Here is a 12184-nt window from a genome sequence, read left to right as displayed (position 1 = left end):
TTTTCTCCTGGATATTGCTTTTGATGAAGGAAGGGGGATCCCTTTCAGGGCTTGAGAGTGAGTTCTTGTCTGACACTGGGCAATGAGTTGTCTGAGGAGAGGAGTGCTGTCCAAGCGAGAGGCTTTATTGGGAAGGGCTGCCAGGGTGGAGGGCAGGAGGGTGAGGGAAACGGAGAGAACCACTCTGTCACGTGGCTCACAGTCTCAGGTTTTATGGTCATCGGGCTCATTTCTGGTTTGTCTCTTGCCAGGCATTCTGAATTGGGATCCTTCTTGGGGGCACACGCATCACTCAGCTGAGATGGATTCCAGCGAAGTGGATCCTGGGAGGTTGGTAGGACCTCTGAACTGGAGCCTCCCATCTCCTGACCTCTCCAGAATTCTGGTTGGTGGTAGCTTGTTCGTTCCTTGTTCCTTCCCAGGACCTCCTGTTGTAAGATGATTCCTGCAAGTGTTTTCTTTTCTCTGTTGCCTGGCCAGGGTGGGTGGTCCGTGGTTCATTTAACAGTTTGTTTTTGGTTCTCTCGAGTAAGGTCCTCCACAGGGTAAATGTATGAAATGATAAAAGGCAATGTTTTAAATAATTTATATTCATAATTTGGTAAGTTGGCTTGTTTTGTGTATGTTAGACCTGATCACCAGACCAACGGTCATGTAGAACTTTTGCAGTTTTCTAAAATTCTATAGTTTTTTAAATGGAGTTACCTTGTTGCAAAGTTTGTGTTTATGTTCATATTTTTTTAAAGTTATTTCTTTTAGTTGATTGATCATTGCTTTACAATATTGGTTTGATTTGTCATACATCCACATGAATTAACCATAGGTGTACCTATGTCCTCTTGCTCTTGAATCTCCCTCCCACCTCGCACGCATTCCCACCTCTCCAGGTTACTACTGAGCCCCAGTTTGAGTTCCCTGAATCATACAGCAAATTCCCATTGGTTGTCTATTTACAAATGTAGGTGTACCTGCATCCATGCTGCTCTCTCCATTCATCTCACCCTCTCCCTCTTGTTCCCCACCCTCGTCTGTAAGTCTGTTCTCTATGTCTGCACCTCCATTGCTGCTCTGTGAACAGACTCGTCAGTACCATCCTTCTAGATTCCATGTTTTTCTCTCTTTGACTGACTTCCCTCCCCTTTATTAGAACAAACTCAAATGTGTTCCTTTTTATGGCTGCATTCCATGCAGGCTCTGATTGTTCCTTAGCCATGTTTTGCGGAGGGTCATGGAGCTATTCTGCTCCATTTCAGTTTGGGCTTCCAGTCTGAGTGCTCGCAGCAGAGCTGCTTCTGGGTGAGCCCTCTGAGGTCTGTGAGCGCCGGGCTGCCCGCTCTTCTCTTGTGGCCCGCAGGGGGCGCCAAAGGCCCCTCTGACCCGCGGGCCCAGGACGCTTTGCCTTTAGACTCTGCTCCGTGAGCAGCTGGCGGGAGCTTTGTCTCCTCAGGACCATCAGGGCTCAGGCTTCTGGATAACAGGGCTGCATCCAGGCTGAGAGGAGCAGGGTTGCCTCAGTGCCCACCAGCAGGGAGGCGCTGCAAGAGCGAAAAATGAGGATGGAGTAGACGTTTCCTGTGTCCAGCTGAGGGCTGACTGGAGGTCCATCTCAGAGGACTCAGGGGGAAAGAGCTCCGTGTGCAAAGCGGTGGGTTTTCAGTTAGATTTGCGTTAGATGATGTAGAGGATGAACACTGATGTTCTTCCGTGTAGGTGGCCATTTTCCTGTCACTGTTTCTTGAGAAGACTGTCCTTTCCTCTTCGCTCGTTCCTGGTTTGATTTTCAGGAACTGACCATGTACAGGTGGGTTCGTTTCTGGGCTCTCTATTCTCTCCTGGAGTCCATGTGTCTGTGTTCCTGCCAGTTCCTCACTGTGGTGGTCACTACAGCTCCGTGATGTAGTTTGAAGAGGGATAGGAAGATGCCTCCAGCTGTGTTCCTCTTTCTCAGAGTCTTTTTGGCCGTTTAAGGTCCTGTTCAACAGTAGCAGCCTAATATTAGGAATATTTCTATTTCTGTGAAAAATGCCATTGAATATTATTTTGTGATTGCAGTCCGTGTATTTGTTGATGACTTTGGTTGGAATGGACCTTTTAATTCCTCATTGTTCCAGTGCATGAGCGTGGAATAATTTTCTGTGTGTTTGTATTTTCTTTGGTTTCTTTATCAGTGCCTTCTAGTTTTCTGACTACTGGTTTTTTATGTTCTTGATTAAGTTTGTTGCTAGATGTTTTATTTAAGTGGGATTTTCTTAATATTTTTTTCCTGATTGTTATTAGTGTATAGAAATGCAAGTGATTTTTGGACTGTAAAGGGTAGTATTTTATGATTGTAAATTAATCCAAAATGATTCAGCTTTACTGAATGTAGTCTAACAACTTTTTGTGAAGTGATGTGGAACATTTTATCTGTAAGATCTGTTTCTCCTGCAGTAGGTCATCCGGAGGACCCAAGACATGGTGGTTACTAATAGACTTCCCACACTACTTCTTCATTCCACGTGGACTCCTTCACGGGCAGTGAGCATCGCAGCTTCCCTTGAACTTCATCTGGGTAAGTCTTGGCCTGTATCAGAAAGTTTCCTGCCTGTCTGCTCTAAATTTCTTTTGTGGTATTGACATGGTTGTTTTGAAACCTAGTATACTTTCCAGTCATTTAAAATGTACAGAAAATGCCTAGCAATGGGAACAAGTGCTAGCATTTGCCACATCATCTAAAATACTCTATGTGTTTTATCCAAAATGGGTACCTTCTGCAGAACCAGCACATAATCTCCAAAATCAGGAAATCATATGGTACCTACATTATAATGTAATCCACTGCCCCACTTCCACTTTTAGCAATTGTTCAAGTGTATGAATATATCTTTTGTTTCCATCTTCATCCTTTTTTCTTTATTTAGAGTGTTACTGAGATTTTCAGTTATTTGGACAAACTTGATGGATTGAAAGCAGACATGGTGAATAAGGGTTCTGGGTGGCCTTTTCGATGTGGATTTCTTTTTCACTGAAGATGGTTTTAATATTTATTCATGTGGTAACATGTATGAATCCTGCATTCTTTCTCCCCCCCATAGTAATTAAAAATAAATAATATGCCATTTACCATTTAGATATTTGTAAGCATACAGTGTTGTAGCAGACAACCTTTTCTTGTTTTGCAAACCAGTTTAATAATGTGCACCTTGTGCGTGCTTTGGAGAAACTCAGGAAACTGAGTCAGTGACTGAAATGGCCCAAGATATCACCTTAGATTCCATCTTCATCTGAAAACAAAACAGGCACTTTCTGGTGGTCCAGTGGCTGAGACTGGACACTCCCAAAGAAGGAGGCCCAGGTTCATTCCCTGATCCAAGAGCTAGATCTCCCATGCCACAAAGGAGAATTTGCATGTTGTAGCTAAATATCTGGCTTACCTCAATGAAGGTTGAATGGGCGCAGCCAAATTAAAAAAGAAACAAATATTTTACAGATACAACCAAAGGAAAGGAAGGGTATGGTTGTTGTGCAGATTTACGGCTTAGCTTTCCCTATCGATAGAAAAGAAAAAAGAGTTTCAAAAGACTGTGTCTCATCCTTCTATCTGGCATATAGAGAGGATTCCTTTGAAATGAGATTTCTCTGGTAAATGTGACTCACAGAAGAGCTGTCTTGAACTTGGGTTTCAGAGATGATCATGTGTCCTCTAAAAAAAAAAGTTAATTGGGTCCCACTAATTATCATGCTGAGGTGGTATATTTTGTGGTAGCATTTGCTCCCCTTCACTTTGGATGTATCCCCATTTGTTTACACTGTCATCTACTGAAGACATCCTGATATTTGAAAGTTTTTAGTTATTACAAGTAGAGCTGTTGTATATAATCATGTGATACTTTTTGTCTGGACGTTTTCAAAGCTGTTTAGTAAGTGCTAGCCATATAGTATTCAGGTCACAGGTGAGCTTTGTTTAGCTGTGGAAAAATCCAGCTATGTTTCTCTGTGGCATGTGGGATCTTCTGGGGTAAGGGATCAAACTAGAGTGTCTTGCATTGTCAGGCAGATTCTTTACCACTGAGCCACCGGAGAAGTTGTGCCCTACCCCCGTTTTTTTTTTTGAGTTTACTGGATCTAATAGGTGTGCAGTGCTACCTCACTGTTATTTTAGTTTGTAATTTCCTAATGATATGTGATTTTGAGTCTTTTTGATAGGCTTATTTACTATCTTTATATTTTTGTAGGACAGGTGTTTAGGTGTATACATTTTTTATGAGATTGTTCTAGATTTTTTGGTATATTTGGAGTACAATCCTTTATCAGATATGTATTTTATAAATATATTTTCCTGTGGCTTGTGTTTAAGTTTTGTGAATAAGGTTTTTCACAGTTTAAATGTCTAATTCTTTAAAGTTAATGTTATATATGTTTTATATCCTTTTTTGGATAGACTTTAGTGTGTTGTTGTTGTTGTTGTTAAATTTTATAAGCAGAAGTGAGGTACTGTAGATACAGTTTTAAGCTAAGCTGAGGTACCATAGATACAGTTTTGCCTTTTGTCTGTTAAGAAGTTTGAGTGAGTTTGGTGTACACTGTATATAACATTATGTCTACATTCATTTGACTGGATATAGCTTCCAATTATTTGTCTAATTGGTTTTGGAGATATCACGGGAAGTCAGTTTTTCCAAGGGAAACTGAGGTCCATGAAACATGAACTCTTTTCGATCGGTCGGAATCACTCTCTGCTATTTCTGACAGATTTGACTTGTTTGGATATCTCATATGAGTGGAATCACAGAACGTTTGTCTTTTCTTGGTCTGGTTTATTTCACATGATCTAATGACCATAAGGTTTGTCCACATTGTCGCATTGTCAGAATTACTGACTTTGAAGGGCCGAATCAGATTCCATTGTGTGTATACCACAGTTTGTTTATGGAATTGGCTGCCATGGACACTTAGATCACTTCTGTTTGTTTGCCAGTGTGAATCATGCTGTTGTGAGTATGACGGAAGAAGTATCCATTTTTTCAGCCCCCTTTCCCAATCCTTTTGGGTACATAGCTTGAATTGGAATTGAACTATGTATTTATTCCATGTGTTTGTTTTGGAGTCATTTCTGTAATGTCTTGCAGAGTGGCAGCACCATTTAATGTACTTTTTCGTATGGTGGAATACCGTTCAAGCTTCTGAATATACCTTGTGTTGCATATTCAGTCTCCCACCAACGGACACTTGAATGAGTTCTACCTTTGAGCTATTGTGAATGTCACTATGAGTATTTGTGTACCAGTTTTTGTTTGAATTATTAACAAGTACATTACTATATATAAAAGAAGCCACAAGGACCTACTGTACAGTTTAGGAAACTATTAAATATCTTATGATAATGTATAATGGAAGAGAATCTCAAAAGGAATATATGAAAAGCACATAGTAACCATGATATTTATTGTGCCAACCCTATGAGTTATCATAGCACTACTCAACGTGTATTTATACATGTCAGTAAAATATTCACATCTGTAAGGATATTATAAAAAATTATATAAAAAATCAAGAATTCAAACAGAGATTAAATAAACTTCCTGTCATTGCTCATCATCATTTATACATTCATACTACCTGTAACACTCATTGTATAAGTGCTGGACTAGCAATTGATGTTCTCGTAAACCAAGAGATTGTGAAGGTGTAAGGAAATATAGCTTATTGAATTCCTTAATGAAGGATTATAGAACTCTATGTCCATGAAGTGAATGAAATTCCATTTTATTGAACCACATTCTTACTAGAGTGATGAGCTTCCACCCCACCCAACGTTAGTTCACAATGAAATCCTGCAGTCCTCTGGCCTCAATGTCTGCTTCCTGCTACCGAGAAAGAAAAGATGAGGAAGTCCTGACAAAACCGATGCTATTTTTCTTTTTCTGATTTGTATTTTATCGCAGGGCTTGGCAAAAAGAGGGCCCAACCTGTTTTTAGAGTTCCATCCCAAGGGTTCCTCTGGCATGTTCCCTATGTTGACAAAGTGCTGATTATTTTCAACAAAGGACAATGATCTGCACTTCACTATCTGTTGCTTGAGCTGGAATAGCGGGCATCCCTTGAAGTGCATTCCTTCATGCTGAAGTAGGCATCCCTGAAGCAATAGTATAAGAGGAACACATTTATCACGTAGACATCGCAGCCCATGCATTTGTAATAATTTTTCAGTTATACCCATCATCATCGGAGGAACTGACTTGTCCCAGTAACAACGAGAGTACCCAGTATAACAGTTCCTTGACTTATGAGTACTTCCTATGAGTACCCTTATGAGTACTTCTTCCAATATTGTTTCTCCTACTTTGGTCATGAACAGTAGAAGCTGATGGCAGTGGTCCTTGAAATGTATGTCGATTCCTAGGTGGCACAGTTGATAAATAAAAAATCTGCCTACCAGTGCAGGAGGGGGAAGTGATGTGGGTTTGATCCCTGGTTCAGGAAGATAACAATTCATACACATGTTTTATGTGAACCAGTTTGATACTCATGAGTTTTTTCTTCTGTATACAGAAAAACAAATGCTGTTCAAGGACACTGAAAGAACCCTGATGTTGAAAATCAGATCTGTATTGTGAGCAATGCTTAGATATCCATGAGTCGAAGCATAGTATTATGCCTATCATCCTTGTATTTCTCTCAGTGAAATATGTTGAGGAAAACTCTTCATTCATGGTCTAGATTCACGAAGAAGCTAAATAGCATTCATCCTTTACGTTGACAACTGTGAATTTAAATCTCCTGTGAATCCTATGTGACAACCACACATACCAACATGAGTTATCAGTATTATATCAATATTTTTAGTCCTATTGTATGTCAACTAAAAAAATCAGTATATAATTGTACATGAAGTCAAGACATAAAATCAGTGCAAATACAAAATGTTCCATTCCATCCTTTGAGAAAGGGAGAAAAACATCTCTGTGCTTAGCCTATTGCATTTTTATGTATTAGACCCTTAAGTAGTTTATTCACCACACCCTGTGAATGATTCACAAATCTTCAGAGAAGAAAGGATCATTTCTCTTGAACAATGAGTAGTTCAACTATTCTCAAAGCAAAGCCATAAGTGAGTCTTATTTTGGGTGAGACCATGAAAACTCAGTGTTTTCATTATGCTTGTGCTTATGATGGGAGGAGGTCTGAGAAAGCACTTCTGAAGGTTTATTCATACCAGTCGTTCTCATATGTATCGAGTCTTTAAAGGTCGAATCACCAAGGTGTTGCTTCTACACTTGTACTAGGCTGAGCAGCAACATTCCCTTTCTCCGTAAGTGCAGTAGACGTGTTCCCAACCTGTCTGTCTTCTGTCCTCTGGAGTATGCATTGCTTGAGCTCATCACAGCCTAGTAGATGGAAATCATCAGGATATTCTGGAAACCCTTTTTATTTCAGTCTGTTCAGGAGGTTACCACTGCTGCAAACCTCTGGATTTTACCAAGCACTTTTAACAACCTCAGATGAAGGATATAAGTCAACACTGGTGACAGCCACGGGCTTCCATGGCCTATCCATGATTGTTGGCTTTGCTTTCATAATCATCCTGTTTCTTATACCAGCTAAACTGTCAGTGTATTTTTTAATTACCATTTTATCTTTGATGGTTTTTAGAGCTATTATGGATTTTCCTATATATCTTCACTTATCGGTGAGGGTCTTATGTTAGTAGTAGTTATGACAACTGACTTTCTGTCTGTTAGCTGTGGCAGAATAAAAAAAGAATGACCCACTGTATATTATTAATATTATGTATCAATATATTGTTAGTTTTATTGTTTGCAGTCATCCAATTCCAAGTTTCTGAAATAAACTTTCAGAAAAATCACATCCTTTTGAATGCCCATTTGACTGAATAGGAGCACGGAAATGTTCTTCCATAAAATTGTTTACAGTTTCCATTCCGTTTCTCCTGTTTGATGTAGATATTGGCCTTTGGTTCTATCAGTAGCTTTGCAAGTAAAAAAAAAAATTAATTAGAGCTCGTATGGTAATTTTACTGTTAGCAATAAGTTTAGCATAAAATGAACACAGAAGAGGTTACAGTAGACCAAATATGAAAGTCAGTTTAAAAGAAAACATAGTGTTGAATGTTTACAGTAGGAATATAGTTATGAAGTTCCTTTATTATTATTCTATCCTTTCCTTTTGTTTTGCAGGGGTGTTAATGTACAGATTCCAGTACTATGGCTAGAGCGAATAATAGTATCATTATTCTTGAGAGCAACTCTACTAAGTCTTCACGCTCATGTCACTCAAGGTTTTTTAATACCTATTATGTTAGTCGTGTTTGTAGTTTGTGAAGTCACATAAGTTGCATTCATTCAAGCAATAGTATCAAACAGCTATGGCATCAATTATAGATGTGAATCGATATCGAATGTGAATCCATTTCACTGTGACAAGTTATTATTGTAGATATTCTATTCATGCCAGTAACAAAGCTGTGCAGAAATAATACAATGTTTATTAAGAAAATAAGAGTTACTAATTTGTTTTATTATTCTATTTCTTTTAAACAGATTTAATGACAACAGGCTCAACTTTTCATTCACTTGTATGACTATGAGCGGTTTGACCAAGTTGAAGAAGATGACTCGTTTGTAGTCTTCCTCATCAGCTCATTCCATCTACTGGCTTTAAAATCATTTAGTACAGAGCTCACCGTCTAGGTGTTCATCCAGTGTTTTGTTTGCTTATCATGCAGGATCATTTTAAAAGGAAAAGTATGTGTGTATGAGTTAGAGCTCTGATCCCAGGAGTCCATGTAGAAGCTTCCCCTGAGAAATGTATCGTTTTTGCACCAATGCTACTGAAATGTGTGAATGTGGTATACCACGCGTCCCAATAAGTGTAAACAGCGTCATAGGCTACTTATTTGAAATGACCAGTACTCATGACATTCCATTCAACTGAGGACTAAATATAGCCAACGTAGGCTGTGTTTGCCAAATAGACTTTGAAGTATTCTTCACACAGTCCTTCATCGATGCCAGTTTTCAGATCAAAGAAACCCTTGCTCCATGAAGTTTGTGAACACATATACTCATGTTTTGTTTGAGATTTTAAAGTCATTCTTCAGTTTTGTTGGAGGAATGGTTCTGTATATGCCCCGTGGATCCCCAAATCCACTGATGTTCATGTGTCTTGGGGCTTCCCAGGTGGTTCTAGTGGTAAAGAACATGCAGAACATACCCATGCAGGAGACATGGGAGGTATGGATTCCATCCCTGGGGCAGGAAGATCTCCTGAGGGAGAGCATGGCAACCCCCTCCAGTATCTTTGCCTAGAGAATCTCATGGAGAGAGGAGCCTGGTGGGGCCTAGTCCATATGATCCCAAGGAGTTGGACACAATGTAAGTGACTTCGCACAGCACATGATTCGTTGTCATAGCTAATATAATGGAGATGACATAAAAAGAAGCACCAGCGGGCGAAAGTCAATATCCATCACTTTTAAACTTTGGAATGTATTGTGATATTTTACATCCATATTTGTATGACTTGATAGTTGGAGAATCGATGCATGTGAAGGCCTGGTTGTGTTATATGTATGTTGAGGGAAGATATATTTTTATGTGGTTTGACATATAGGTCCCATTTCATTCGTAGACATATGCATACTCATCACTTATCATCATTTTTTTTTTTTGAAAAGACCATTGTTTGGAAAGGTTGTTGTCTAACCATGAAAGATGCTTGAATTCTTGGGCTCCTTAGAGGAAGAATTCAACCCGGGGCCAGTGATGAGGGTTGATCAGTCAGAGCTTTTGTGTCCCAACGTTTTATTAAAGTATAAAAGAGAGAAAGCTTCTGACATAGACATCAGAAGGGGGCAGAAAGAGTGCCCCCCTACTCATCTTTGGCTGGATGTTATCTAGCTACTAGCAGTCTACTCATTAGAGAAAGGAATGGCAGCAGACCCCTCACCCACAAGATATATGGAGATGACCGTGGCACCAGGTGAGTCATCCTGGGCCATAAAACGATTGATATGAGCAAATGGATAGCTTCATTCACATAGATCAGGAGAGCCATGTATGAGTAAAGCATATTGGTTTGTCAAGTCAGTTCTGAGCCTTTAGGCAGAACCTACTTGAAGATAGAGTCTAGGGTAAATACATAGTACATTCACATAGCTTAAGGCAAACCTTTCCATAAGAAAAATGCCTTGGTCAGCTCAAAGTATGAGAAAAGTGAAGTTCAGGCGGAACCAGGTGTCATTATAGCAACACAGAATTGTAAGAGAAAATCTCTGTTTAAATTTGTATCAAGAAGGGGAAAAAAGATAACAGCTTGTTTCCTCCTGCCTCGGAAGTGACAGATAACAACTGTCTGACACTTGCACCCCATTTCCTCCCTTTGGAGACCCCTGGCCTTCCTGGCTGTTACCCTCTCAGTTTCATTCATTGAGCGTTTTCTGCCTTGTGAAACATTGGGCATAGAAGTATGTGTTTATTTAGGGGTATTTCATCCAATTTCATTTAAATGCATATGTGAATTAGAAAGTTTGACATGCTGTTGCTTTGTATACCGATTGGGAAATGTGAGCCTCCAAGCTTAATTTAGTTTTTCATGTTCATTTTTCTTTTTAGGGGTACAAAGAAAAATAATATGACTGTTAAGATCAGCTTTCGTATTTTTTGCCAAATATGAATTGGGATCACATCGATCAGAGATGAGTCTGTGCATGAAAGCCCTAATAACTAATGCTAATTGACTTCACTACCATGGGATGTTTTCATATCTATTGAGGATTTACTTCATGTATTTCGATTTTAACTTTCTGTCTCACAGCCTTGTTTGTAGATCAAAGCTATTTGAAATTGTCATCTGGTTTCAAATGGCTTGTGAGGTTATTCATGAGTGGTTCATAAAACCGAATGGATTGTACGTAGCCATACTTTGTTGTCATTCTATGAATTTGAAGAATGTCTGAAGAATGTCTGCAGTTATGCCTTAAAGATTCATACAATTGATGTCCAATATTTATCTCAATAGACTTGCTTTCAATTTGTAGTTTCCTATGTGTATGTCTTTCTTTATGGATTTGGGTAGAACTTGTATTGGAACACTGAAAAATCTGTGATATCAACCGTGCTGACTTTTCTGGTGGTCATCATTAAGATTTTCACGCTCTATGGATCCTAGTGGAAACAGGTGCTGTTCATCCTACTTTTGTGAAGATTGAACTCATCGTAGAAAGTGGAATTTGTTGAAATATTTATGGTGTAAATAAATCTTGTCTCTATAATTACCCAGAGTCCTGGTGCGTATTTGATTGCTAAGTTATAAAATGTATGAGATAGATGTGATCCATCAATGGCGACTGGATAAGTGGTGGAGAGGTATTTTGGTGATGCAAGAGATTTAAATGATGTGATCATAGTATTTATATCCCTTTTATGTGGATAATGGGTCTTGGATCCATGTTTGAAACCTTACAACCTCGTCTTTTGTTATGCATGGGAAGTGTCAAAAATGAAGAAGATGCGGGTAGGTACTTCAAGGGTAAGTATAGGGCTGAGGGCGTGACTATGATGTGGGTTAGGGTTAGGATGTGGATGGGGGTCCGGTTAGGGTAGGGTAAAGGTTAGAGTTCGTGGAACAGCCCTCCAAACTTGTTAGGGTGAGGGGTGAGGTGTGAGGGTTCAGGATGAGGGTGAGGGTAAGGATTCAGGGTGAGGGTTAGGATTCAGGATGAGGGTGAGGATTCAGGGAGAGGGTGAGGGTGAGGGTTCAGGGAGAGGGTGAGGGTGAGGGTTCAGGGAGAGGGTGAGGGTGAGGGTTCAGGGTGAGGGCGTGGGTGAGGGTAAGGGTTCGGGGTGAGGGTTCAGAGTGAGCGTTCAGGGTGAAGGTGTGGGCCTCACATCTGATACAGGATTGTACTCCAAATATACCCATCCCTTCCCTTGAACAGACCTCTCACTATGGGAGCCCTTGGCAGTGTGGAACCCACCGGCCCCTAAGGCCTCCCAAAGGACGCCTGGGGCCTAGGTGCAAAGGCAATACAGGAGTGGAGCTGAGGCCAGGAAGGCGCCAGTGGCGTCTCCCAACTTTGCAAAGGCTGCTCCTTCCTGGGTAGGAAGCCTAGCAGCGAGGCAAGTCTGGGCAAGGTTCGCCCAGGGCAGAGCAGCCTCGCACCAGGAACTCTGCCAGATCGGGC

The sequence above is a fragment of the Ovis canadensis genome, chromosome 11 (genome assembly GCF_042477335.2).
Source record: "Ovis canadensis isolate MfBH-ARS-UI-01 breed Bighorn chromosome 11, ARS-UI_OviCan_v2, whole genome shotgun sequence".
Taxonomy (NCBI): domain Eukaryota; kingdom Metazoa; phylum Chordata; class Mammalia; order Artiodactyla; family Bovidae; genus Ovis; species Ovis canadensis.
The sequence above is the reverse complement of the archived record's forward strand: the minus strand, read 5'-3'. Positions refer to the sequence as shown.